Genomic DNA, 27,909 nt, shown 5'->3' with positions numbered 1-27,909 from the left:
GGCTGACTTCTTCCTTTTTAGCACACCTTTCAGGTTGTGTATAATTATACAGAGTGGAAATAAGAAAAATAGTATGTGTGATGAAGTTAATTTTTATACACCAAAGAAGATGTTGCTTGTTCTGTTTGTAGATCCTGGTGCCTTGGTTTCATTCAATGACAAAGAGAGGTGTGGTGTTATTTGTGCTCTCATGTCGCTAAACCTCAGGAACATGCCAGGACATTTAGATTGAATTGTTATGTGAACATCCCTGAATAGTCTTCACAGTCCTAGATGGTGTGGCCTATTCCTTAAGGTTATGTGATACATTATCTTGCTCCTAAGTCACAAGACTATACAGCGTATTTCTGTTCTGCATATTGTAGCCAACCGGAACAGATATTTTTATATTTAAAAACATCTGAACACAGAAAAGATACAAAAAGAACACAGTAGAAATGCTGAGCTTCAATTAAAAAAACTTGAAAATAGTTCATTTTCTAGTCTAATTACTTGGCAGAAATTTAGAATAGCAAGAAACTAGTAACAACCAAACCTTTCCTTTGCACTTACAGATCAACAGAAGAGATTCTTGGGTCCTAGAGACCAAAGAAAGAATCAGCAGGAATGCCCAGGGTGAATGATGGATTGCAGAGCCTGGCTGGTAATTACTTTCACTGAGCTAAAACATTAACTTGAAACATGGGAGCAAGGCCAGATGAAAATCGGGAGGTGGACCTCTTCCTTCCCATGGAATGCCCATACTTGCCTTGTGGAGGTAGTTGTTTCTTCGGTGGGAGAGTCCAGCTCAGCTTCCTTTCCCGAGGCTCAGCATGGATTTTCATCTACCACCCCGGTAGACAAGGAGTGGTACCTTTGTTGTGGCCATTGTAATGGTAGGTGGTTAAGTCAGCCTGCTTTCTGAGATGGCAAGAACTCACAGTTTCTCAAGACTTTTCAGTAGGATACCCGATATTAACAGAGATTTTCTCCTCTTGGGGTTCAGCTTTTTTGTAATTTTTTTCCATAATGTGGGCTCTGGAACCCACATGGTTGATAATCATGACACTCTCAAGCACACGTACACCACAGAACTTCACACATCTTCCCCCATCCTTACACACACACATCGCCATCTTCACTTCATAGATGGAAACACGCCTGAGCACATATAAAGGAGAGGCTGAGACAGGTGGGAAATCTGGGGTTTTACATGCACAGGCCAGAGAAAAGACGTTTTCGCATGCGCGCTGCGGGTTTTGCGCATGCGCGCTGCGGGTTTTGCGCATGCGCGCTGCGGGTTTTGCGCATGCGCGCTGCGGGCTTTGCGCATGCGCGCTGCGGGCTTTGCGCATGCGCACTGCGGGTTTCGCCTTGCCAGCAGCCCTGCTCCCGGACAGTCCATTCCCTTTTTTTTTCTCCCTAGGCCCGGGGAGGAGCGGGACAACTCCTAGCTCGAGGGAGCGAGCCCGACCCTGGGCGCAGGTGTAAATCAGTCTCCTGAGCGCCGAGGGGCCTTGGCGAGAGTGCACGCGCGTGGGCGGGTGGGGAGTGGCGCGGGCAGTGAGCATGGCCAGGACAGGCAGGGAGGGAGCAGGCTTAGTGGAGAGCTGAGGCGGCCCAGGGGCGTGGCCGCTAAGAGGAGACCAAGAGGTAGGGGCTGCACTTGAGGACCAGCGTGCTGAGATGGTAAGAAGTTTCCACCTCCTCTCCGCTTGCATTTGCACTGGGTAGGGACAGAGCCGGGCGGGACGCCCCGGGGCCGCGGGCCACGTTCTCCTCTAGCGCAGCGGTGTGAGGAGGCGGGCAGTTGGCGGCGCTCCCGAAATCCACCCCCACCCCTCAACTTGGCCCCAAGTTTTTGAGGCGGCTGCGGGCGGGTGGGCGGACGGGAGCAAGGGCTTCCCCAAGCCTTAGGTGAGCGGCGGGCAGTCGGGGACTCCAGAGGGCGCGGGACGCGGGGACCCGGGATACACGGGGCTGCCGGATCCCACGGCAACTTTCCCAACTTGCCGGCCCGTTCAGAGCCCGGAGCAGCGGCTGGGCACGGGGGAGGGAGGGTGCAGGGGGCCCAGGCGCGGCCTGCGTGGGGACCCCAGAGATGCCCGCGCGGCTGCGGAGGACTCAGACGCGGCCAGTCATATCCTGCTAGACAGACACATGTGTGCTTTCCTGAAGTGCGGTTCTGAAGCAGCCAGCCCACTGCGCTTACATACATGCCGAATGGACGGAAGGATTTGAGACGTGAAAGGGGGGCAGAATTAAAAAAAAGTACAGTGGTGTTGGAGCTCAGCACAAAACTAGACGGAATCTCCAGTGGGATGAGGCAAAGATTAAAAAACAAACAAACAAACAAACAAACAAAAAAAACCCCAACTACTTGTAAGTGCCAAGTGGTGGAGGAAATAGGATGGCACAGCACAGGGAGACTCCAGCACAGCCCCTGGAAGGACTGGCTTCTCTGCAGCTGGGAAGCACTGTCTGCTTTTGGGAGCTCATTTGTTAGAAATGGGGCTTGACCATGCTTTTTCTTGGCGTTCCCTACCACCCAGTTTCACTGTTGTTAGCCCCACTTGGGGGCTCAGATACAGAGTGGGTCCTGTGTACATGGGATGTATAAGAAACGGGGTGATAGAAGGTTGACATTTTTCCCTCTTCCCTTCCCCCTGATGTGACATCTCTTGTTTCAGAGATCAAAGTCACAACTGGAATGTAGGAGATGGTACTGTCAAATTCAGACACACACACACACACACACACACACACACACACGTACAAAATGCACCTAGGACTGCGGTTACAGTAATGCTGACAGAAATTAAAGAGGTTTTGAAAGCAGCGTGCGATTTATGATGCATCCCATTTACCCTAGAGTCAAGCTGTTGTAAAACTGATGAACAAAAGACATCATAAAATAGTCCTGTGTACCCAGGATTATAGTGGCAGAAAGTGACCTGTTTTATTAATTTTTAAGTACTTCATGAACACTTGTAGTTGTTGGATCCTGTGTTTAAGTGAGGGATCAAAACAAAATATGAAATATATCTGCTTAGAGCTGGAGAATTTCTTGTAACGGCATTTTACAGAACATTATAAAAGCCAGTTGCATGCCTTTTCTTCCCCTGGCCAGTGTTACTATTTGTGAACAGAGCTGTTCCCATATACTAATCACTGAGCAGTGGCTAAGTCCATTTGTCTCCCACCGTTTTCTATTCTGCACGTTTAGATGGTTTTGTGCACAGACACACATGCTTTAGGTGGAATTTATTTCTGACACTAAGTGTTTCTGCTCTGAACTTTTCCTCTAGACTAAGCCTTGTGTAAGTTTGATAGAACTTCCTTTCGCTCTTTGGAATCATCCACACGAGAATCCTTTGTGAGCCCTTAAAGGCTCTGTATTTTATATCATATTTGTAGCCATTTCATTTAAACTTGTTCAGTTTTAATGAAGTTCTGAGTTGTAGGTACTCTTTCTGTTCCCGGAGAGCAGTGGATTTAAAATCCAGACTGCTAATTGCTTTACCAAAGCATAGGAATGTCTTTACCTGAGGGAAGGGCTAGCAAACCTGAATGTGAACTTTGTGTAGAGGATCTTTCTGGAAGCATGTCTGAAATGCCTTGACCCCCTAATCCTCTGAGAATATTAAGTTGGGTTTGTATATACAACTTTGGGTAAAAACCAACCTCATGTGACTTTTAAAAATATTGAGGAAATATTAATAGTAGTAGTGTATTGCTAATACCTGACTTACCCTCTTCTGCCTGACATGTGAGTTATCTGTCAGGCAGGGATATGTGATTACAAAAAGGAGCAGGCAAAAAGCAGGGCTGTCTGTTGCTATAGTAAAATGTAAGTATTACAGTTTGTATTTTCAAGTGAGAGTTTCTGAGTTCAGTGCTTTACATAACATTTTGTCCTAATCTTGCTTGCTGTCAGGGATGTTTCTTGGTTGTGCAATTGCTGCAGTCAAGAATGCCAATTTGCATTCCATGAGTGTCATTTGATTACTTTTATCTGCGGAGCTCCAAGACCGGCCCAGTCCTCTCATTTCATCTTGCCATGTCATGAGTCAGTGCTGTGTTGTCATTTCAAAAATCTGCCTGATTTAGACAAGAAAGAAAAGTACTTTCATGTTGCAGCCGCAGTCCCCTGCTAACTTGTCAGCAGCAGGATATGATTCACTTGGGCCCAGAAGAATGGAACAGAGAGGCAGGTTAGATGGTTCAATAAAGCCCACGGACAGGTAGTGTGTGACATCCCCAGAGAGCTGCAGTTAATGAAGAACAGGTCTGCTTAGTTCTTCATGCGCTGACCTGGTGCTGTCCCCACAGTTTTCTCATTTGATCTTTCCCAGCAAATTGATCTTTTCTTGTATTTTATTTGCCTTCCAAATTAGTCCTTGAGGGACTGAAATTAGCAGAGCAACTTAAGTTGGATAATACAGCTGTTCAGAAAGAAGAAATTGGACATTGGCAAAAAAAAAAGGAGGGGGGGGTGGGGGTGGGAGAGGAGAGGGAGCTATTCTTTTTTGTTGTTCCTGGGAATATTTCCTAGATTAAGGGAGTCCAAAGTAGGTGATGAAGCTAGCGGTTTCCCTTACTTTAAATTTAGAGTTAAGACTCAGGGCTATTTTAAATATTTTGTAAATGTTTGAAAGGTGGCTTCAGCAAGGATGAAGAGTTTGATTTAGCAATGCTCGCACTCACTTGCTTGGCCTGACCTGCCAGGGTAATAGTGGCTTTTATGGCTATTGGAAGACGGACAAAACATCAATGGCATATTGCAACTATGTTATTTATAGTCTTCTAAATAAGTACAATTCCCAAATATTCAATACTGAATTGCTGAAAAGATTAAACAATAAAAAGTCATTAACAGGATTGTGTATAATTATTATGGTGCATGAAGATTTTTTCTATGAATTACCATCAGTATCTTTGTTTTACATAAATTCCACAGACACCCAGTTCATAGATCAGGTTATTCTCTCCTCTGAGGTTTTCCTATTTAAATTTAAAGGTAGGCTTTTAAAATTGAGAGCGGGTTACAAGTTGGGTTTCTTTGAAATGCTTACATGTTGGTTTTTGAGATTAAAATTCATTTTATACAAGGTGAGCATAGTTGATACAGGTTACAGTTTCACTATAGAGCCCTTGTACATAAAGCTTAGGTTGGGAGCAATTAATAGTCTTAATGTGATGAATGTATAAAGGAGCGGTGCTTTCTGAATTTCTCTGCAGATGGTCTCATTTACCATCTGCATCCTGACAAGAAACAGAGTTGAAAACGGCTGTTCTCCTGCAACATTTCTTGCTGGTCAGGAGTTACATAGTATAGCTGGTTAGTAAGCTCTCTAAAGAGCTAGAGGGAGCCTCATGATTTTATTAGATATACTTATGGTTTTTAAAAAAAGAACTCTGGCAGTCAGAATGTTGCACTATAACTGGCTTAGAGTTTAGGCTTGGAGGTGACACATGACACACACGAACACACACACACACACACACACACACAGTGGTGAAAGCAACAGAATTTCCATTGAAAACAGTTAAGGAATCAGCTAAGCTTTCTAGGACTACCTTGTAGGTGATTTGATTGCTGTAAGGTGCAACCAAACATTCTGAGTGTTTGAGACTGTGTAGCCAGTGTGCCAGCTGAAGGAGCCCTTCTCAGGTTGTCAGGCCCACCTTCCAGGTGCCATTAAAAGCAGCTTCCCATCCAGTCACTGAGGAGCACGCTACCCTACTCCAGGTCACGAGACAGCTACTTCTCCCTGTGGATGATGTTTCCAAGTAGTTCTGCATACAACTCCAGATTATGGAGAAAACTTTCCTTCAAAAGAAGGAAGCTTTGTGTTGTCACCATAGAAGGCAAATCATTTTAAAACTTGGTATATTTTTAATCAGTAAATAAGCTACATTTAGACATCAGAGTTGAATGTTTTCTTACTTCCTGTTTGGCATTTGTTAATCAGTCCAACCAGTAACATTTGTGATATGTTTGTATTAAATAATCAGTGATGGTGATTGATCTTCATTATTTACATATTACTTTTTAGGGATGTTACTTTGACATTTATTTACCATTTAAGTAAATCTTATATCCAGGGATATAAACTGCCCAGATTTGTCTTCTTAGCACAGTAGCTCTCATTGTGTTGCTAGCCAATAAAAGTCTTTATTTGTTGCTTATTAGAACCCTCAGTCCACTCAAAAGTTCAGCTATAATTTAATTTGGGTGTTCAAAGAGCCTCCCTTGTTTTAAAACACGTTCTCAGTATTCCTTTACCATTTGTTGTGAGCCTATATTCTAACTCATGAATATGCATAAGAGCAGTAATACAGACATGTCATTTTAAAAGTTGTTGCCAAAACAGAAGTGTACCATTTTCTTTAAAAATTATGTATATGACAATGTAAATTTTGTCCTTTTTACTGCAGTTTCTTAGACATTCTGGAGCATTTTCACTTTTCCAGCAGTAATTTAAATTGTTTTGGTCTACTGATTTAGGATTTGTTCCTCCAGAAATACAACCTTGAAGGTGTGGGGAGACAGGCCAAAGCTAAGCTTTGCAACCAAGAGTTCAGGTTAAAACGCTTTCACAGTTGTAGCCCCTTGAAATTATAAGGTCTTTGTTTTGAAATTTACAAATTGCCAGCCTGGTAAGTTCTTTATAGCAATTGCTGGCAGTTTTACAGAGTCCAAGATACTTGCTGGTTTCAGTTGAAGTGTAACCGATTACACAAGTTAAGGACCAGAACTCCAGTATCAGGGATCCCTCCACATGGAAGGCAGGATGTGGAACTGCTAAATGAGTCACTGCATGTGTGTGTGTGTGTAACCAGTGAGAATCACATCAAGTCTGTCTTCTACATACAGGATTTAAGACTTATCAAAATGTACAGTATTGTCCTGGACCTGGGGTTCATGAGTTCACTGTCCCTGCTCTTTGTGTGTTTATTAGCACAGAGATGTAACAGCCCACACAAAAACATTTTTCTCTTATTATGACCTTAACATTTGCCAAAAGTGCCCCATACTGAAATTCCTTTTTAGTATCTTTTTTCCCCTTAGTCCAAAGCCAGACGTGTACCCAGACACAAAGCCTCTATGTATAGCAAGCTGTTTTAAATATTGTGACTCGGCAATGTGCTGTCCTTTCTCTGCTTGAGCCAAGGATCTCTGCTCAGTGTCTGTGGGTTACCAAGCTCCTTCTTTATTGTATGTCTTGTCAGCTATCCCTATTCATTTAACCTTTCATTAGCGTCTGTGCAGCTTCCCTGTCTGCAAAGGCAAGGAGAACCCGAAAGGCCCCACTGTCACAGTTATTAGATTTCTCCGTTACATCCCAGCAACCACAAAGAAGCAAGAGTGGAGACTATTGTCGTGCATGCTGCTGTCCTGGGGTGCAGCTCTTCTGTGCATGTCAAGGACATGTGCCACATGTTGATATGCATCCCAGGAATAAATGCGCAACATGGGGGATAGGCTGACAGAGGCAGTAACGAGCTTTGTAGGAGTTATTGCGAAGAACAACAGTTAGTGAAGGAATGTTGCTTAACCAGCCAAGGAGATAGATGGAGTTGAGAGTTGCCAAGATCTGCCTTGTGGAGCTTGTCAGTCCCATTGTTTTCATCTAAACTTCATTTGAGGGAAAATTGAATACCTTCGACAGGAATGAAAGTCTTCTTTTCTCCTTTAACCTCGGAGGGGAAAATGTTATTTCTGATGACTATTATGGTGCATTACAACTATTTTTGTATGGAATAAAGATATGTGAATGATTATGTTACTTACGTCTCATAATTTTTACAATTTCACTGCAAAATCGTGAAAAATGTTTTAACAGGGATTTGTATGTTTTATAAATCTGGTTTTAAAATGGAGCACGTGAATCTCCTTGTGCTCCTGCTTTGCTGTGGCTGCCATAGCACAGTGTGGCTATCACCTGGTTTTTATACATGTGTTTTCATGCTTGCTGTAATATGGAGGAGAAGAGGAATGATTACAGGTCACTTTCACATAATAATAAAGACAAATACTTGGATATGTAGAGTGGAAAAGATTTCATTTTAAACATCATAATGAACTCTCAGAGCTGGAAGAGAGCTCAGTTGGTAGAGCGCCTCCCACAGGAGCATGAAGACTTGACCTTGCTCCCCAACATGTATAATGGGCCAGCCAGCATGGCACATTTCACTGCTGTTCTCAGGGCTGGGAAGGCAGTGACAGGCAGGTCCCTGGAGTTCACTAGCCACCCAGCTCAGCCTCATTATTGAGGAGAAGGCAGGGAATCACCATGAATGCCATTGGTTCTGGTGTCTAATCTTGACCCACTCAGTGTTTGGGGATGTCTGCCTTGGAAAGCAGAGTTTAAAGTGAGCATACACTATAATGGCTTCGGTTACAGCGTTTCTGTGCATACGCTTCCTTCTCCTTGTGGCACTGCCTGCTCATTCCTATTAGCCAAACAACCAGTTTGGTAATCTCTATGGCTGCCTCCCCACAACTGCTTGGTGATATAAGTCCTAGTGGTTTAGTTTTAACTACTTTATTGTGAGATACCTCACCTACCACCATGTAATCACCCTTTAAAATGTACATTAATAATACCCCATTATATGGATACACGGTTTCTTTTAGCATCATCAATTTATGGATTTTTTTACTATTATGCATAATGCTGCTGAGAACTTTATTTGGGAGAGTGTCAGATGTTTTTATTTCTCTTGGATGTATACCTTTAAGAAGAATTGTTGGATCATGTGGCCTTCTTTTTGTCCATTTGAGTTGTCTTCAGAAAAACAAACCAAAACCAAAAACCAAAAAAACCTCTTGTGGTCTTAAAAAATACATATGTGGTAAAAGTTAGGACTATGTGTCCCGTGTTGTATGTTGGGTCTCTCTTTTACCATGTGGGTTTCAGGGGTTGAACTCAGGATTTCAAGCCTGGTGGCAAACACCTTTACCTGCTGAGGCATTCGCTTCCCCTAGATTGTCTTTTTATAGTTGAGGTATAAAAGCTGTTGATACGATGTGGTTACAATCCTCTATCTGATTCAAGATTTGCAAATACTTTCTCCCATTCAGTGAGCTGTCTTCTTATATTTTTGATGCCCTTTGAAACAATTTAAAATTTTTTGAAAGAAGTTTAAGAATGTTTTTTTCCAGACAAGATGTTATTACATGTTAAATGTTAACTCAATACTAGTGACAGTGAGCAACAGTGGCCCTCAGAAACATTCCTAACACTGTCTATCATTTTAATTTTGATGAAGTCCAACTTACATAATATTTTCCTTGTTCTCAGTTTTGGAATGTTGTCAAAAATAAAGCAAAACCAACCAACCAGACAAACAAAAACCAAACCCCAAAACGTGGTCTCACTTTACCCCTGCGTTTCTTTCCCTCCTTCTTTCCGTCCTTCTGGATAACACTATGACGTAGGGTTGCTGGATCATACCATGTGGTAGTCTGCCTTTTGTAGTTTGAGAAATTGCCTTTTTGGGGGTGGGGTTAATAACATTTGTACCATTTTATGCTCTTGCCAAGAGTATCTATGTGTTGTATTTTGTGTGTCCATGTTGTCACCAATGCCTGCTGTTATTTTATGATAAATATGGTGATAACAACTGTGAGGTGACATATCTCTTCTGTGGTTTTGTTGTCTCTACTGGCCTTGAAATCTAGGGATGGAATGATGCTCCTTTTTAGCCTCCCACCTACCAGTACTGATATTAGATCTAGGACCTCAGCCATTGAGATAATCACTCTACCACCGAGCTGTGTGTCCAGCTCCTTTTGTGTTTTATTTCAAGACAAAATCTTACGAAGTTGCGTAGGCTGGCTTTAGACCCATGGATTTCTCATCCTTCTGCCTCAGTCTCTCTAGTAGCTGTTATGGACTTGAGCCAGCTGTAGCTTCCATTTATCCTCTGGCCTCAGCTCTCTTGGGTTGAGTGTGATAGGTAGACATAGGACCCTTTTTGATATTTTGTCTGTTTTAAGATTGGATTACATAGGTTTTGCTAGTTTTTGAGTTTTAGGAGTTCTTTATATATTTTGGATATTACTGTCATATCAGAAATTTAAATGTTTTCCTCTCATTCTGTGAGTTATCTTTCCTTCTGCTAATTGCTTCTTTTGCCTTGGCCATGGAGGAGCTTTTAAGTTTTCTGTAGCTGCATGTGTCTGGCCTTGCTTTCTTTGCCTTCAGTGGTTTACATTTAAAGCTTAGACTTATCTGATCCCTAAAAGAGTAAAGGCTATGTTAAGAAAGAACATTCTATTATTTAGGGGAGGGGAAAAAAATCAGCTAACAACTCATGGTGGAACTCCAGGGGACAAGAAATTTGTCATTCAGTAGCCAGAAGATGATAGGTGCAGGTTCCCTGTGAAACAGCTTGGGCTTACTTTGATGTTCCTTAATTATCATTGAGTTTAAAAGCAATCTAGGTGTTCTGTATGATAACAGACATACTTCATGCCCTGGAGGGTGGAATTAAGTACCTAGAAATAATTGTTTTTGGTTTTATAAATACCTCAAAAGGAAAGGAAGAAAAAACATTATTGAGAAAATTTGTCTTCTAGACATTCCATCATGAACAAAACATCACCAACAGAGATAAAACTGAAAATTGTTTTATGATATCCAAACTGAAAATAACTGGTTTAGTTAAGTTTTAAGTAAATACTGTGTTCAAATCTGGCATGATGTGTTTGCAAACAGCTCGCTCTCCAGTCTACCAGGTGTATTTTTCAAAGCCTCCCTTCACCAAGTTAGAGAAGCCTTCAAACAGGAAAAAGTTAACTTAATTTAGAGGCTGCGATGTTAGATCACACTTGAATTTAAAGGAATATGTTAAAGAAAAAGGTCTAATTTTCTTTTCATTCATGCTAATAAAACCTATATTCATTTCTATTTAAATCATGGCTTTTCTAGTATTCTGATGAACCATTTTATATAATTGCTTTGTCTGCTTTTGGCTTTGTGCCAGTTATTTTAGACAGAGTTTCATTATTATTTGGCATCAGCTATTAATTAGGTGGCCAAGTGGTCACATTTATATTTGGAGAGAATGTGGAGTTTTCCCCTCACAAGTGTTTACACATGAAAATAGTAATTAGCCAATTTAAAGTGATACCTCATGACATAATCTGAGGATTGTAACTTTGTTCCCTGTGGATATTCTGTAAAGAATTTAAAATCATTTATAAAATTGGTATGATAAAAAATTTTATATCTATCAGATACATGACCTTTGCTTATATACATACATACATACATACATACATACATATATATATATATATATATATATATATATATATATATATATATATATATATATATATATATATTTTCTTTTTCTCTTTTCCTAAGGATTGGACTGAGGCCTCTCATGTGAGAGATAAGTACTCTATACTGACCCACATTAAATTTTATATCTTGTTTATATTGTACAAGCAATGTTACATTTCTGTTCTTAGTATGTCTCGTCATGTCTATATTGGATTAAGAAGGTCACCTGTAATTATGGATTGATACCGTATTCGAGGACATAAAGAGTGTCACTAACTAGAATGTAAATCATGCAAAGAAAGCCCTCAGTTCCCTGCCCCAAGGCTTCTGATCTCTTTTATTCTGTAATTAGAAGATTACTGAAGTGCACTCTATCAACACCTGCCATGTTTGCATCCAGAAATAGTAGGAAAGTTAAAGATTTCCTCTCTTTCGAAATGGTTGGAATAAAACATCAGATTTCTTTGGAAACAGTCTCACTCCAGAGCCTATTAGCTCTAAATAAAATTAACAGTGGACTTTGTTTTTAATCTCATAAGTTCTGCCAGGTCTCAAGCCAAATTTAAATGTCATCAGTTTACTTACAATAGTGTCTAGTGCATGAGTTAAATTCATTACTCAGTGCACTTCTTAAACAGCCTTCCTGTCTTTAAGAGATGAGGTATGCATCCTTATTTCTTAGGTGGTTGCTACCTGACTCTAAAGAAAGGGACAGCAAATCCATACCCCTAGTCTACCCTCGTTGTAGCCAGTGATTGCCACTTGTTTTCTGGTGTCCCCTTAGTGGCTTCAATGGACTGTTGGGGGTGATGAGTCTCCTGATGCTTTAATCCCAGAGCTCTGGAGGCAGAGGCAGTGGCTCTCTGTGAGTCTGAGTCCAGCCTGGTCAGGAGAGGAAGTTCCAGGACAGCCAAGACTGAACTTGTTTGTCTGGAGAAACAAAGGAAAAGAAAATTATAGGAAAGACTTGGAGCTGTTTATTGGTCATTGATCACAGTAGCACTTGTGATCCCAAAGAGCAACCACACAATGACACAATGACAGGGAGTTTGTGTGAGTGTGTACAAATGTGTGGCAGGAGTGTCCATGAGAAGTTGGGAGATGTTCCTGTGATCCCAGCTCCCTGAAGACAGAGGTTGGAAGAGTGCCTGGGAGTTAGGTAAGAGAAAGAGAAATAGAGATTGGATGGACAAATACAGGTATATTTATTTATGACATAAATCAATAATGAGTGGGTCACCAAATGTTTTAGTACTATTATGAAATTATATTTCTGAAGTACTGATATGACAGTATCATAAATCTTTGTTTTTCATGCTTTGTACTAAACCCAGTATGGCATGGGACAAGCATTGCGTTATTCAGATTTTAAGAGCCATCAGATGAATGTCTGTGTGCTATATGTAGAATAACTCACTGGGGGTTTTACATGAGACCTTAGGCTGGTGGTTTTCAACCTGAGGGTCACGACCCCTTTGGGGAGTCAAACAGCGCTTTCACAGGGGTTGCATATAAGAAATCTGCATATCTGGTATGTATATTACAGCTCATAACAAGGAAAAATGGACTGGAGCATGAAGGATCTGATGGAAGGAGGATGGAGGGTACTGGGAGAGACAACTGGAATTGGGTGGCATTTCAAAGGTGAGGTAGAAAGCCAGTGCAGTAGAAACTCTAAGTAACCTACAAGGATGACCCTGGCTAAGACTCCTAGGGGTACAGAGCCTGAGTGAGCTGTCTTCTGTAACCAGGCAAAACTTCCAGTGGTGGGAGTGGGACATCAACCCAGCCACAATGTTTCAGTATATGATTTATCCTACCTGTAAGGTGGCACTGAATTTGTGGGTGTGGCCAGCCAATCAGTCTCCATGTTGAGACTCATGCTATAAGAGGAAGCCCACCCCTGACACTGCCTGGAGGACCAAGAGCAGAGACTGGATAGTCCAGAGTCCCAGGATAGAACCAAACATGAACAGTCAATGAAATGATTCTGCTATACTCATAGACCAGAACCTAAAGCCTAGCATAATCATCATCAGAAAGTCTTCATCCAGCAACTGATGGGTACAGATGCAGAAGCCCACAGCCAATTATTAGACTGGATTCAGGGAATTCTGAGGAAGATTGGGGTCATAGGATCCAGAAGAGGGGTCAAGAACACAAGAAAAACCAGAGTCAACAACCAGGGTTCATCAGGTGCTCAGGGAGACTGAAGTGGCAATCAGGGAGCCTTCAGGGGTCTGACCTAGGCTCTATGCATGTATGCTATGGTTTGTATAGGTTGATCTTCTTGTGGGAAATTGTCTTTGACTCTTTTACCTGTTCTTGGGACCATTTTTCTTCTACTCGGTTGCCTTGTCCAGCCTAAAAATGAAGGGCGGTAACTAGCCTTTCTGCAACTTACTGTGCTGTGTTAATATCCATGGGAGGCCTGTAGAGGAGGAATGGATCTAGGGGAGAAGGAAGGTTCAGGGAGAGACTTGGAGGAGAGGAGGGAAGGGAAACTGAGTTAGGGATATAATTGTATGAAAGAATAAAAAAATAAAAATTTACAGTAGCAAATTTTTTTATAATGTAGGAATGAAAATAATTTTATAGTTGGGGGTCACCACAATAAGAGGTGCTATATTAAAAGGTCACAGCATTAGAAGGTTGAAAACCACTGCCTTTAGACAGTCCTGTACTGATTGATTAAAACAGAAAAGCTCTTAAACTTTGTGAGGGTTTTATGTGTAAGTTCTACATCCTGCCCAGGTGTGTGAGTTCTAGTTGCTTTGTTTTGCAAAGTAGAACTCAACATTTAGACATTTTTTAGTCTTGTTTTGTTTTGAGATGGAGTGGGGTGGGGGCTGGGTGGGTCAGGGTTGGGTGGGGTGAGGGGCAGTGGTGTCTCAGGTTGGCTACAAAGTTGCTATGTAGCCAAGGCTGGTTTGGATTTCCTGATCCTTATTGTCTGGCCAGTGCTGGTACTGCAGTGTGAACACCCACTCCAAGCTACATTTTCTTTTTTATTTTAGAAGGTAAAATTTATCAAACTTTTGAGGTTTTGTGATATAAAAAATTTGGTGCTCACGGTCTTATGTGTGAAGTAGAAGCAATAACCCTAAAATTAAGCAGTATAAAATGCAGTACAGGATAAATACCATTAAAGAATAACCACAGAGTGAAAACAAGTCCTTGGTCTTCTATGCTACATCTAGAAACATCATTTTTTTTAATGTTCTTTTCAAAGCAAACTTTCCTTTAGTGGCTTATCATTTTTTTTTCCCCATTGACTGAGAGGTGGGAGTAACAGAAGCACACATGTGTGCATACACCTGCACACACACACAGACACACACACACCCTTATATATGGTTATGTGGGAGTAAGATGCATCCATACCTGTGAATGGGAGGGGTAAGAGTAGCATGCGCGCTCGTGTGTGTGTGTGTGTGTGTGTGTGTGTGTGTGTGTGTGCACAAGCACAGGCTTGGGAACACGTGCAACACAGTATATTCTATGAGGGCAAACATCTCTGTGCCCTGTAGATGGAATTGACGTGTCTTTGCAGCCTCATTTAGGTCGGTATTAAATTATCCGGATGTTTCTCAATACTTTGTGCTTTGGAATATGATCAGAAGACATTATGGATGGACATGGGAGTCTTGAGTACTTCCTCTCAGATAGGGAGAGATCTAATTGTGTTGATTCCAGGGCAACTCTGGCCCCTCTCCTAGGCTGAGCACTTAGGTAAAGAACCCCAACAGCTTTTACCCCTCTCACTTTTTTTCTGCCTCCACTTTCCATATAGCTTAGCATATCCCTTATCTTTATATGTTTTAATGTTCTCAAGCAGGTGTCCTGGGAGCACCTTACTGAAGGGGCTGTGCCTGGTCCAGTTTTTGATGGGTTTTATGAGAATAGCAGTGCTCACTTTCCTCTTTGGCATTTCTTGGGGGCATATTCTATGCTGCTTCCCTGTGTGCAGCACTGTGTTAGTGTGGGGTAGGTGACCATGGAGACAGGCCAGAGGCAAAGACTGTGACCTGTAGGACGAAGGAGCCACAACATTTAAAGAAAGGGCTTGGGTCTAGTTACAAAGTACTGGAGAAAGCCATCCCCTGATTTTGGTATTGGTGTGTTCCTCTTTTCTTTTCTGCTTCTCTTTTCTCTTACGTTTGGGCCAATATTAGATACTTAGTAAAGATTCATAATAGTATTGCCTACTATGTGATATCAGACTTCCAATGCATTGTTTTTTGATGAACAAGAGATGAAAAAGTGAAAGCCATCTCTGTCATTTGACACTAGCACTGACTTTTTCGCGATACTTATTTTGAGCTTTCAGCTCTTTGTCCCTTCATGAACACTTTATGGAGACAGACAGACTTGTTACGAGAAGAGAAGGTATAAAGATAAGAAGACCCTCAACATCCACTTGATAGCACCCGTGAGACAGAAGCCGGTGGAGCCACCTGTGCTCACTGCTTTCCTATGCACAGTTTTAGTCTCAGTTTTCAGTAGTGTGCAAGTTTTAAGAGTACTCGCTCTAAAGTGAGACATTTTTATTTGTTTAAAAATTTAAAATTCTCACATTTAAAATTTTACATTTGGATATTTGTGTTCTATATAGAAGATTAAGTGGAGGTGGGTGGAGGGGAGAATGAAGAAATTACAGAGGTGATGTGGAGCAATGATGGAAATATTAGTAGAAAGATGTGTTGACGAGCTGAGATCTAGCCTGCTCAGAGAGCCCCGTGCTTAGGTGCTATAGGCCTTGGAATCAGTTGATTGATTGATCCCTATCCAGACCCAACCCCAGCTACATGATCTTTTCCAGCACCTATTTCTCAGGAACAACCCCTCCTCCCCATCATCCTCTTCTGTCGTCTGAATTTTATTGGGCAAGTCTCATCAGGTAGACCTGCCCCCCCCCCCCCGACACTCACAGCTTTTGATGCCACCATCTTGCCCTAAGATACATCATGTGCAATGCACAAGTCTTATGTTTGTTGAGTGCAACATTTAAGAATTCTATCACGAAGCACCCTCTCTTGAGTCTTTCTTCTTCAGCTTCATGAAGTCTGTCAATTATATCTTAGGTATTCTAAACTATTGGGCTAATATACACTTATCAGTGAGTGCATACCATGTGTGTTCTTTTGTGATTGGGTTACCTCACAATGATATTTTCTAGTTCCATCCATTTGCCTAAGAATTTCATGAATTCATTGTTTTTAATAGCTGAGTAGTACGCCATTGTATATATGTACCACATTCTCTGTATCCATTCCTCTGTTGAAGGACATCTGGGTTCTTTCCAGTTTCTGGCTATCATAAATAAGGCTGCTATGAACATAGTGGAGTATGTGTCATTATTACATGTTGGAGCATCTTCTGGGTATATGCTGGAGTGGCCCTCAGATAATACTATGTCTAGTTTTCTAAGGAACTGACAAACTGATTTCCAGAGTGGTTGTACCAGCTGAAATCACACTAATAAAAGAGGAATGCTCCTCTTTCTCCACATCCTCATCAGCATCTGCTGTCACCTGAGTTTTTGATTGTAGCCCTTCTGACTGGTGTGAGGTGAAATCTCAGGGTTGTTTTGATTTGCATTTCCCTGATGATTAAGGATGTTGAACATTTTTTTAGGTGCTTCTTGGCTGTTTGATATTCCTCAGTTGAGAGCTCTGTTTAGCTTTGTACCCCATTTTTAAAAGGTTTATTTGATTGTTTGGAGTCTAATTTCTTGAGTTCTTTGCATACATTGGATATTAGCCCTCTATTAGATGTAGGATTGGTAAAGATCTTTTCCCAATCTATTGGTTTCCGCTTTGTCCTATTGACAGTGTCCTTTACCCTACGGAAGCTTTGTAATTCTTTTTTTTTCCTTTGTAAAAGGTTCCATTTGTCAATTGTTGATCTTAGAGCATAATCCATTGGTATTCTGTTCAGGAACTTTTCCCCTGTGCCCATGTGTTCAAGATTCATCCCCACTTTCTTCTCTTCACGCTTCAGTGTGTCTGGTTTTATGTGTAGATCCTTGATCCACTTGGACTTGAGCTTTGTACAAGGAGATAAGAATGGATCAATTTTTATTCTTCTACATGCTGTTCAACCTCCAGTTGAACCAGCGCCATTTGTTAAAAATGCTGTCTTTTTCCCCACCCCACTGGATGGTTTTAGCTCTTTTGTCAAATATAAGTGACCATAGGTGTGTGGGTTCATTTTTGGGTCTTCAATTCTATTCCATTCATCTTCTTGCTTGTCTCTTTACCTATACCATGCAGTTTTTTTTTTTTTAATCACTATTGCTCTATAATACAGCTTGAGGTCATGGACCATGATTTCCCCAGAAGTTCTCTTATTGTTGAGAGTAGTTTTTTTCATCCTGAGTTTTTTGTTATTCGAAATGAATTTGAGAATTGCTCTTTCTAACTCTATGAAAAACTGAGTTGGAATTTTGATGGGGATTGCATTGAATCTGTAGATTGCTTTTGGCAAGATGGCCATTTTTACTATATTAATCCTTCCAATCTATGAGCATGGGAGATCTTTCCATCTTTTGAGATCTTTTTTATTATTTTCCCCATAATTTTGAATAGCTTAGACTTTTAAATAAACTTAGTTAATTTTATCGTTCCTATGATTGAAATTTCTAGAAACAATTTTATTAGGATATAATACACATACAGTTTAATGTTGTAATGCTCTGCAATTACAATTATAATTTTGAAGATACAGGAATAGATGATATATGTAATGTCTGGAAGTATGGTTATGCACTGACTTTAACCTCTTAAGTGAGATAAGATTGTATAATATAGGCTTGAGTAGCTCAGTGGTAGAGAGCTTACCTAACATGTGCAAAATCCTGGGTTTGATGCCCTCCCCCCAACAACAACAAAAAAATATATTTCTAGTATTCAGGAAGTAGAGGAAGGAGGATCAGGAGTACAAGGACATCATGAGTTCAAGACCAGTCTGTGCACATGAGATCAAGACCAGACCGCACATGAAATCCTGTCTCGAAAAGCAAAAAACATAACCTTTGAAGAACTTTAATTAGGTATTTGGTGAGATCTACACACCTGAATGATCTATTAAGGTAATTAATGTATTACTAAATATGTAGGGAAAATCAAAAAGCACAAATAAGCAGAAATATACACTATTCTTGATAAATTAGTTATCATGGAAGATCATGTAGTAATGGTGTCATAGCTATAAATGCCTGCCTTAGAGCTATTCATTTGAAATTGGTTTTAGACACCCATGTCTAATTCTTGTAATGCTATCAAGATTTCTGTGACCTAAGTTTTGGCTTTCTGAATCATTGGATAACATGATGCATCTGGTTGGTGATAAAATAATATAATTCCATTTTTGATCAGAAAAGTCAAAATTAAGTTTTTGAATTCAATTAATAAGTTGACTCCAAAAATAGTTATAAATGGTGAGTTAGACATTTGAGCAAGTGTAATGTTGGAAGTATCCTGCAGTAACCCCATTGATGTTGGTGTCTTTCCCCTACAATGTTTAGAACTTTAAATACATTTGAAAAAAAGAAAACAGAGCTGGGTAAGAATTGATGTGAAGTTTTATGCAGATAAAGATTAACATACATGCCTGTTGTAGCATCTTTCTGTTGACCAACTTGTTGTTTTATAGACTTAAATAACCAACTCCATTTGCCAAACCACTGATAGCTCTCCTTTAAGATAGATTTTATGAATTCAGAGTAAAAATACTATTCTCCATTGCCTGTGAAAGCTTCTGAAAAGACTACAGGGACAGAGTCTTGCTGAGAATGTGAGGCTGGTTTCCAGCTCAGTCCTGCTTCGCTCTCCCAAGGGTTGCCATTGTGGGCATATGTGACCACACATAGCTACGAAAAGTTTTAAGCAGAATGTGAGATGGCAGGGGTACCCTGTGACATTAAACAGTTTTATAGAGAGCTTTTAGGCTCAAAAGTAAAAGCTGACGTATAAACCTACATTGTATATTTTCTCTTGGTTGAGCAAATCTGTGTGTTGTGCATAAACAAATACTCGTGACATTAGAAAGGTAAAATCTGGGGAAGCAGAAATTTGTTCAAGTATTTCTGGGGCTGACATTCATACTGATACTCATGTCAAAATAAAAGGCAGTTATTAAACAGTTTCTATTGTGTGGACTATATGTGGACTGTATGTGTGTGTTTGAGTACATGCGCATGCATGTAGGTACCCATGACTGTTCTGTGTATATGGAGACCAGAAGGTAGCATCCAGTCTTCCTCTGTTGCTTTTCTTTGGGAGATGGGGTCTTTTGCTGAACTTGGAACTCACAAAGGCTAACCAGCAAAAACCAGCCTATCTCTGCCTCCACCTCTCAGTATTTGGATTATAGATGTGTATTGCCATGTTTTATGTGGGTATGGAGGTCCTAAATTCAGGTGCTCAGGTTTGCATACCAAGCACTTTACCCTGAGTCATTTCTCTAGTCCCTTGATTTTTAAAGTTAACTTATTATTATGCATATATATACATACATATCATGTATATCTGGTTCTTTTGTAGGTCCTGTAAATTATGTTTTGATAAACCCATTTATTTTTATGACTTCTTGGGTATCAATTAAGAAAAGCATTAGTGTTGGATGTGGTGGTTTGTTTTTGTAATCTGAGCATTCTGGAGCTGAGGCAGGAGGATTATCAGTATTTTGAAGTCATTCTGGACTCCAGAGTGGGTTCTGGGACAGATTGGACCAGAGTGAGACATTGCCACAAAAAGAAAAGCATTTTTTATTAATTAGGGCGATTTTGGCTAAATTACACCATTAAAATTTCTTCTGCTTCATCCTACTACCTTTCTTAATAGTAGAAAATACTAATTTTGCATGGAATCTCTAGATCTTAGAATTATTTTATTGTTATACAATAGAAAAACAATGTTCAGAATTCATACTTGGGAGTCACATTCTTCCCAGAAAATGGGTAGATTTTTAGTGTTGGGGTGGGGTAGCAGTTGAATCATTTCTTTTGCTCCAGCTTTATCTGTAATATTGGAACTTTTGGATCTGTAAAAATTCTGAGGTGGTCGCTCATGTTGGAAGTCAACATTAGTACTTTTCTTTTCTTGTTTGCTGTAACCTACTATACATTTTCTTTTGGCCAAATCTCAGTCTTTTGTAAAACTTACATAACAGGCTTCTTACATAGTTCTGTGATGGAAGAGAGGGCTCTCTGCAGGCCTTATTTTAAGATGGTAAGCTCTGCTGGACCAAAACCTGAGGGCGTAATTAACAGTGTCTGTGGAGGGACCATGTGCACTGACTTCATGGGCCATTTGGCCTACTAGATGGGATTTAGGTCATCATTCATTGTCGTGTGCTGTATTCCTCTGGGAGTACAAGGTCTAGCTGCTTTACATTGAATAAGTTCCGAATGTTTGATCTTGTTCCAGGGTGGGTGATTATACTCGAGAATGCACTTAATTACAAGCTTTATGTGTCTAGCATCCATTCAGCCTACGTCCTCTTCACTGCACCTAACATCATCTATGGAATTTCATTTGCAGGTTTTGGGAAGTCTAAAGCTGTCACATTTGAAATCTGCTTTGTGATGTGTGTGTGTGTGTGTGTGTGTGTGTGTGTGTGTGTATGTGTGTGTGTGTTGAGTGTGTTTCCACCTTGCCATTTTGGAACTTTTTTGATTAGAATTTATGTATTAGTATTAATGTTATCAACAAAACAAACACATTTGCTAAAATTCTCAGGAAAGAGGCTTCATTTATGAGTGGCAGGTGATCTGAGAATGTTTTTAGTCAGGTGTGGAAGCCACAGGCCCATGTTGATAGCCTCATCTATTGCTTCAGTTGTTGAGAGAGGGCTCTGACTGAACCTGAGTTCACCCTTCCAGCTAGCCTGCCTGGCCAGCCACCTCTGGGAGGCTTACCGCTGCCTCAGCACCACGAACTTACAGATGTGTGCTTCCGTGTTCTGCCTCTTAACATCTTTTTAATGTTACGATTTTATTATTGGATAAAAATCTAATTGGTCGTGATTTACTACTAAGTTTTTTTGATACAATCATCTTCCATTTAATTTTTTTACATAGTTCTTTTGGTTTGCGGGGCAGGTATCTTTACATCTCTCAGACAGACTTTGTCAACATCAAGTCATGTTGCCTCATGTGTTTTATTTTCAAGATTTGGATTTATTCATGATTGAGAAGCCTGTAATTAGATTTTAGGATTTTATCAGAATTTATAAGTGCATTTGGTCAACTTCTTTGGAAGGTACATATTTTCCCTTTATTTATATTTAATGTGTGTGTGCATGCGTGCACATGCATGTGCATGGGATTGGATGCTTTCCTTCAACCATGCGGGTCTCAGGCATCAAACTCAGGTTGTCAACCTTGGTGGCAGGCACCTCTGTCCGTTGAACAACCCCACCAGTCCTGTTCTTTTTCTATCAAACAAATTTTCTTACATAAACTTCTTAATGTGGAAGGCTTAGAGAAAGAGGGGAGTAGATCTCTCTCTCTTTTTTCATTTCTCCTGAGAAGTCTTTAAAAAGATGTTTATGCAAATCAAATATGCTTATAACTTAAAAAAATAATTTGGTGTGGCAAGTTTTAGGTAATAATAATAAAAAGTATATACACACTCTGTAACCTTTCTTTAAGTCTTTGGTTTAAGTCCTCTCTCATACAGTGCCAAAGCGTTGTTCTGAGCTGTGTGTGTTGAAACATGCATGCCTGTCCTAGTGTCGTAACTAATTATATCTCTGACATGCTTACTTCTAGTAATTGGATGTCGACCTGCTACAGCATGTGTTTTAACTTTTAGCTTTATCTGGAGGACCTGCTATAGGAATGAAGTTTTTACCACATAGCAGCTTAACAGTGTACACAGATCCTGTTTAAAATATACCATATACATTATGTTTTGCAGAAATAGGGTATGTCCAGGGGAAAGGTTTTTTTTCCTTTTATTGAAAATTAATTTTTCTTGCATAATATATCCTGATCAGGCTTTCCCCTCCCCTGCTCCTCTCTGTTCCTCCCCACATCCTTTCTGGTGTGGCTCCATTCCTTTTCAGTCAACTTTGAAAAGAATAGGATTCTAAGAGATAACAATAAAATATAATAAGATAAATCATTGCATCCAAGTTGTCTAAGGCAAAACAACAGAAGGAGAAGATCCAAGAGAAGGCTACAGAATCAGACACACTTGTCCATACCTTCCGGAATCCCTTAGGATCACTGAACTAGAATCCATATCGTATCCGCAGAGGACCTGCTGCAGACCTGAGTAAGCCCTGTGTGCATGCTGCTCTGTCTCTGTGAGTTCCTATGAGCTTTACTCAGCTGATTTAGAAGACCCTGTTTTCTTGGTGTCCTCCCCCCTCTGGCTCTTAGGCTCTTTAACATCTTCTTCCCCCAGGTCCCCTGAACCCAGAGGGGAGGACATTCCATTTAGGGCTGATGGAGGGCTTGGTGGAGACATCCCATTTCTGGCCCCAGTGTCTCTCACTCTCTGTGTAATGTCTGGTTAGATCTCTATCTGTTCCCATCTGCTGCAGGAGGAAGCTTCTCTGATGCTGGCTGACGAAGGCACTGATCCTCTGTGGTTCTCCCGGATTGTAACTTGGTTATCACTGACTTAACAGCTAATACACATATAAGTGAATACATACCATGCGTCTTTCTGAGTCTGAGGAAAAAGTCTAAGCAGTGAAAAAAATTTTAGGTGAGCTGACATGCATATTTGCCTTTGCTGATAATTATACACTGTGTCAGCTGACTTTGCTGTTTCATCTCTGGATTGACAGCTCAGTATGAGAGTGAAGTTTTTCAGAATTTATTTTCCCTTCAAGTTTTTCAAAGATCAACTTGTAGAAGAGACTGGATGAAGTGCTGGTCACTTAATCTTCATGGTTGACAATGATTTGACAAATATTCTATGAAAATGCTCCAAAGAGAGTTTTTACAGACCAATTTAGAAATTCTGTCTTGGACATGCTTGTGACTAGAGCATTAAATGTTTGTTATGTGCACAAGCATGTATGAAAATATGTGATCCTTGTCTATGCATGCTGAAAGAGAACTTTACCAGTTCTAAGTCTCTGAACTACAGTCCCGTAGAAATTAAAGTCTTAAGACTGGGAGCAGTTAATGCAGTGATGGATTGTGGTGGTTAGCATTGTGCTGTGCTGCGTGGTGACTGTACTCTGTGGACTTAAGAGATTCCAGTCAGCACTTGGGAAGGAATACACCACAGGATCTGTGACAATTAAAGATTTTTAAAGTGAAAGATTCAATGACTTTTCTCATTAATAAATAGGCCATTGGGACCTTGCATACAGAAAAGGATTGTGCAATTCTCTTACTGATAATTGCTTAAAATTTAATGCTGTTTTGTTTTATGATCTTTATTTCCTATCATTGTTTTGCTGTAGTTAAAATAAAATAACTGTCTATATATGTGTGTGTGTGCATGTCACACATATGTATGTGGGCATGTGTGTATGTGTACATATGTAGAGACCAGAAGACAGCAGTTAGCTAGGCTGGCTGGCCAGGAAGGTCCAGAGGTTCTCTTGTCTCTTTTCTCTCAACACTGGGGATACCAGCGTGTGTTATCCATCAGACCTGCCAGTTTTAGGTCTTCAAGCTTTCAAGACAAGTGCTTTATAAACCACCTGAGCCATTCCCCCAAATCCTGAAATAAAATCTTTAAATTACTGCCTAAACATAACTGTCTTTAAATTTCATATCACATTTAAAAGGTTAGGCTTGTTTGGGTCTTGAGGTCAGCAATAGTACAGAGGCATTGGGTTTAAATTCTATGTCCTGCAGTGTATTCCTAAATGATTTTTAGGTCTAATAATTTGTATTCCTAAATACTTTTTCTGTTTTGAAAATTGAACTCCCAAGGATTTCTCCCTAATAATATATAATAATTTGTACATTAGAAAAAGTTAGATGGCCAAATTAAAGCAATAGAAAGGGTCTTTACACTTTTCCAATCCATTTCTGTTAGCCATCTTTTGTAGTATTAATCAAATTAATGCAGATATGCTTGATTTTAACTTAGGTGAGAAAATTAGAATTCACAGCTGGTAGACTACATGAGAGGAAGCTAAGTTTCAAATTGTGGGATCCCCAGCAGCTCTGTCGAAAGCTAGGTGTCAGCTTGACTAATAATAGGAGCAGCCTTGTCAGTAGACTGAAATCCCAGGGGCTGGGGATGGTAAGGCTGTAGGGTGCTGAACTGGGCATGCTGCATCCTCCACAGGGAGTTGGATGTTTTGTTTGTCACAGGTGACTGAGTTAGGGAGACCTGCTGCTGCTTGGGCTAATGACACAGACTTGTACAGAGTACAGAAGACTTTGTACAGTGGTGAATTTGGAATTACTGGACAGCTAGCTGATTAAAGAAATAAAAACTTTACTGGTTAAATCAGAGTTTCTCTCAGAATTCTACCTAACAAATCCTTCCCTTAAAAAGAAATGTTTTTGTTTCTTTAAGCGCCTTCACAAGTGGAACTCTGAATTCCACTTCCTAACATTCTTGAGTAAATCTGATTTGTAAAGGCATATGAACACTTTATAGACTTGGCACACTAAAAATATTTAGTCATAAGCCAACAAATCAAACCCAGATATACTAACTTATGTAAATGCCAATCATATTATATGTCAATGCTTGGTAAATTAGTATGTTAGCAAGTGCACAAAAACTCACACTTCAATTTTAAGATATTGTGAGAAGTTGGTAACCCATAAGTATATGTTTTTTTAAAGTAGTGAAATAACTTCTTGATTAAAAACTCCTACCACCACTGCAGAGTTTTCACACATTCACTGTTGTTTCTTGGTGCCACCAGCTCTGCAGTTGTGACAGGGGAGGACAAAGCCATTTATTTTGTTTGTTTTTGCCGTTTGTTTTTAAATCATTCACCCAGAAATAACTAACTGCTATATTGTTTAGGAACTCCCCTTACACCAGTGGTTCTCAACTTTCCTAATGCTGCGAGTTGGGTCACATGATTGTGAAGGCTTGACAAAATTTAAATGTTGCTCTTTTTACCCATATAGACTTCCTTCTGAAGGCTTAGATTTTTCAAAATCTACTTTATCTAGGGTTCTTAAATGTTTCAACCTTTCTTCTAACCCATCAACCAGGGGTAGGGGAAAAAGAAGGATAATAGGAAAGGGTGTTGTGGACTGTTCAGAAGTAATTCCTTGGGACGATTCCATTCTTCGATGTTAGGATATCAGCAGTCCATTTCAATAGCAAGTACCAAACATGAATCAGTAGTGGCAGCATGATCCAGCAGAAACAGCAAGACTCTGCCAAATGGCACAAGTCAGGAAAGTGGCCAGAATGAGCTGGAATACCACGAGAAGTTCTTTTGTGTGTTTCTAAGACCAGGAAAGCATTGCGGGCATGTAGCAGTGCAAGAGTGTCCTCATTGTGAGGTTCTATTTATGTCCTTTCTAAACATCATGTACCCTCTGAAGTGTCTGTTTTCAGCAAAACAGCACATGCATGTTCTCTCACACAACCGCTTGCAGAAAAAAAACATGACACAACTGAGTTGTTAAAGAAACCAGATATTTCCACTTCATCCTCACCTTTATTTTCCAGATTAGTAGCTTGGTTTTCATCTATGCCTGTTTTATTATTTAGACTGACCATTTAATTTTTCATTTTGGCAATCGTTTTAAATTTACTTTCTTCACTTTTTCTTTCTTCCCTTCCCCTTTCCTTTTGTCTCCCTCCCCCCCCCCCATACCTACCACTCATTTGTATGCCTGTACTTGCATATGTAATATGTGCATGGAGGTACAGGCCTGTGCAGCATAGGAGACTCATCAGGCATTTTCTTTATCGCTGTCTGGTTTATGTATCAGCCCTTGAGACAGGGTCTCTTACTAAACCTGAAGATTAAGGTCTTAGCTAGGCTAGTGAGCTACATTAATATGTGCTTGTTTCTATCTTTTCTCTATGTGTAGGTTACAAGCATACATGGCCATGCCCTGCTTTTTTTTTTTTTTTTTTTTTTAATTTATTGCACTTAGGTCCTTGTGTTGGCAGAAAAAAGCACTTTTACATACTCTGCAATCACCGCAGTCCTCATTTCTAATTTCTTATTAAAAGTTTTGTTTATTGTATATATGGTGTGGCTATGAATGTGTGTGTAAGGGCACATACACATACACTTACATATAAGCTTACATGTGTTCATTTCTTCTACTATGGGTTTAGAGATCAAACTCTTCCAGGCACGCACGTATGGCATGTTAGGACAGCTAGGAAACTGTGTATAAAAATGAAAACAGGGGAAACAACAACAATCAAAAGCCAAAATACCTGAAACATATGCCCTACCCATCTCCGTCTAGATTGGTATACTCCCTTTTCTTCTCAGCCTTCCTCTAACTAGAATACTTTTCACTTACTGTGTGTATCATTCCAGGGGGCCCTTGGAGACTATTGTCTTTTTTAAATTACAGTATAGACCCTATGGGTCAAGTAATAAATAACATTGGAGCGAAAAGGGAGGTATTGTGACTGGTTTCCTTTAAAATGGTTCTTTCATAATTTCATTTTTAAAATGAGCTAGATAAAAAGTTATTTTTTTTCTGTAGGAAGGGTAAGACAATACTCTGAAGATAATGTGGTTATTTTATAGTGGTTTGAGTAGATAACATTGATCCTCTAATTTAATTAAACGGTTTCTTCAGTCCCTGGGTGCATATTTTTATAAATAGTTTAAATTGGAGAATTAACAATGCCCAAAGTGAAATATTCTATGAATCCTTTATTACTTCAAAATGTTATAGATAAAATTTTCAAAGAAGATTTATTTTTATTAAAATGTTTTTGATTTGTTTGTTTAATGTGTGTTTATTTTTTATTTTATGTGTGTTGATGTTTTGCCTGCATGTATGTTTGTGTGAGGGTGTTGGATCCTTGGAACTGGAGTTATAGACAGTTTCAAACTGCCTTGTGGGTGCTGGGAATTGAAGTCAGGTCCTGTGGAAGAGCAGACAGTGCTCTTAAATCTTAGCCATCTCCCCAGCCCAATGTGTGTGAGTGTTAATGTGTGGTTTTGCCTCCATGTATGAGTTTTTTTTTTTGTTTTTTGTTTTTGTTTTTTGTTTTGTTCTGAGGCAGGGTTGCTCTGTGTAGCCCTGGCTGTCCTGGAGCTCACTCTGTAGACCAGGCTGGCCCAAAAATCCGTCTGCCTCTGCCTCCCAAGTGCTGGGATTAAAGACGTGCGCCACTACTGCCCGGCTCCACATATGTTTTATGTGCTACATTCATACCTGGTGCTAGCAGAGGTCAGAAGGCATTGGATCCCTGAGAACTGAAGTTGCAGATGTCCTAAAGCCACCATGTTAGTCCTGGGAACCAGTCTGGGTTCCTTTGTAAAAACAGCAAGTGCTGCCAACAGCTAAAGTATCTCCAGCTTTTTCATATTTTTATCTATTTTGGTTTTCAAGACAGGGTTTCTGTGTAGCCTGGCTGTCCTGGAACTTTCTTTTGTAGACCATGCTGGCCTCAAAGTCAGAGATCCCGCTTCTTCCCAATTGTCAGGATTAAAGGTGAATGCCACCACTTCTAGCTATTACTGTTTTTGT

The 27,909-nt window shown here is 40.2% G+C and overlaps 1 protein-coding gene and 1 long non-coding RNA gene across 2 annotated transcripts in view; both read left to right on the top strand.

The window, feature by feature from the left end:
* LOC127672354 (uncharacterized) overlaps positions 1–20,865 on the top strand; it is a 21,777-nt gene extending 912 nt beyond the window's left edge. Inside the window, exons 2-3 of the long non-coding RNA XR_007974973.1 lie at positions 555–643; positions 20,714–20,865. This is a non-coding gene — a long non-coding RNA (uncharacterized LOC127672354). The remainder of the gene's footprint in view (positions 1–554; positions 644–20,713) is intronic.
* The window catches only part of LOC127673293 (uncharacterized), an 882,259-nt gene that overhangs the window by 309,636 nt on the left and 544,714 nt on the right, over positions 1–27,909 (top strand). The window lies entirely within an intron of this gene.

This window comes from Apodemus sylvaticus, chromosome 22 (genome assembly GCF_947179515.1).
Source record: "Apodemus sylvaticus chromosome 22, mApoSyl1.1, whole genome shotgun sequence".
NCBI lineage: Eukaryota > Metazoa > Chordata > Mammalia > Rodentia > Muridae > Apodemus > Apodemus sylvaticus.
This window is presented reverse-complemented; position numbering and strand designations above follow the sequence as displayed.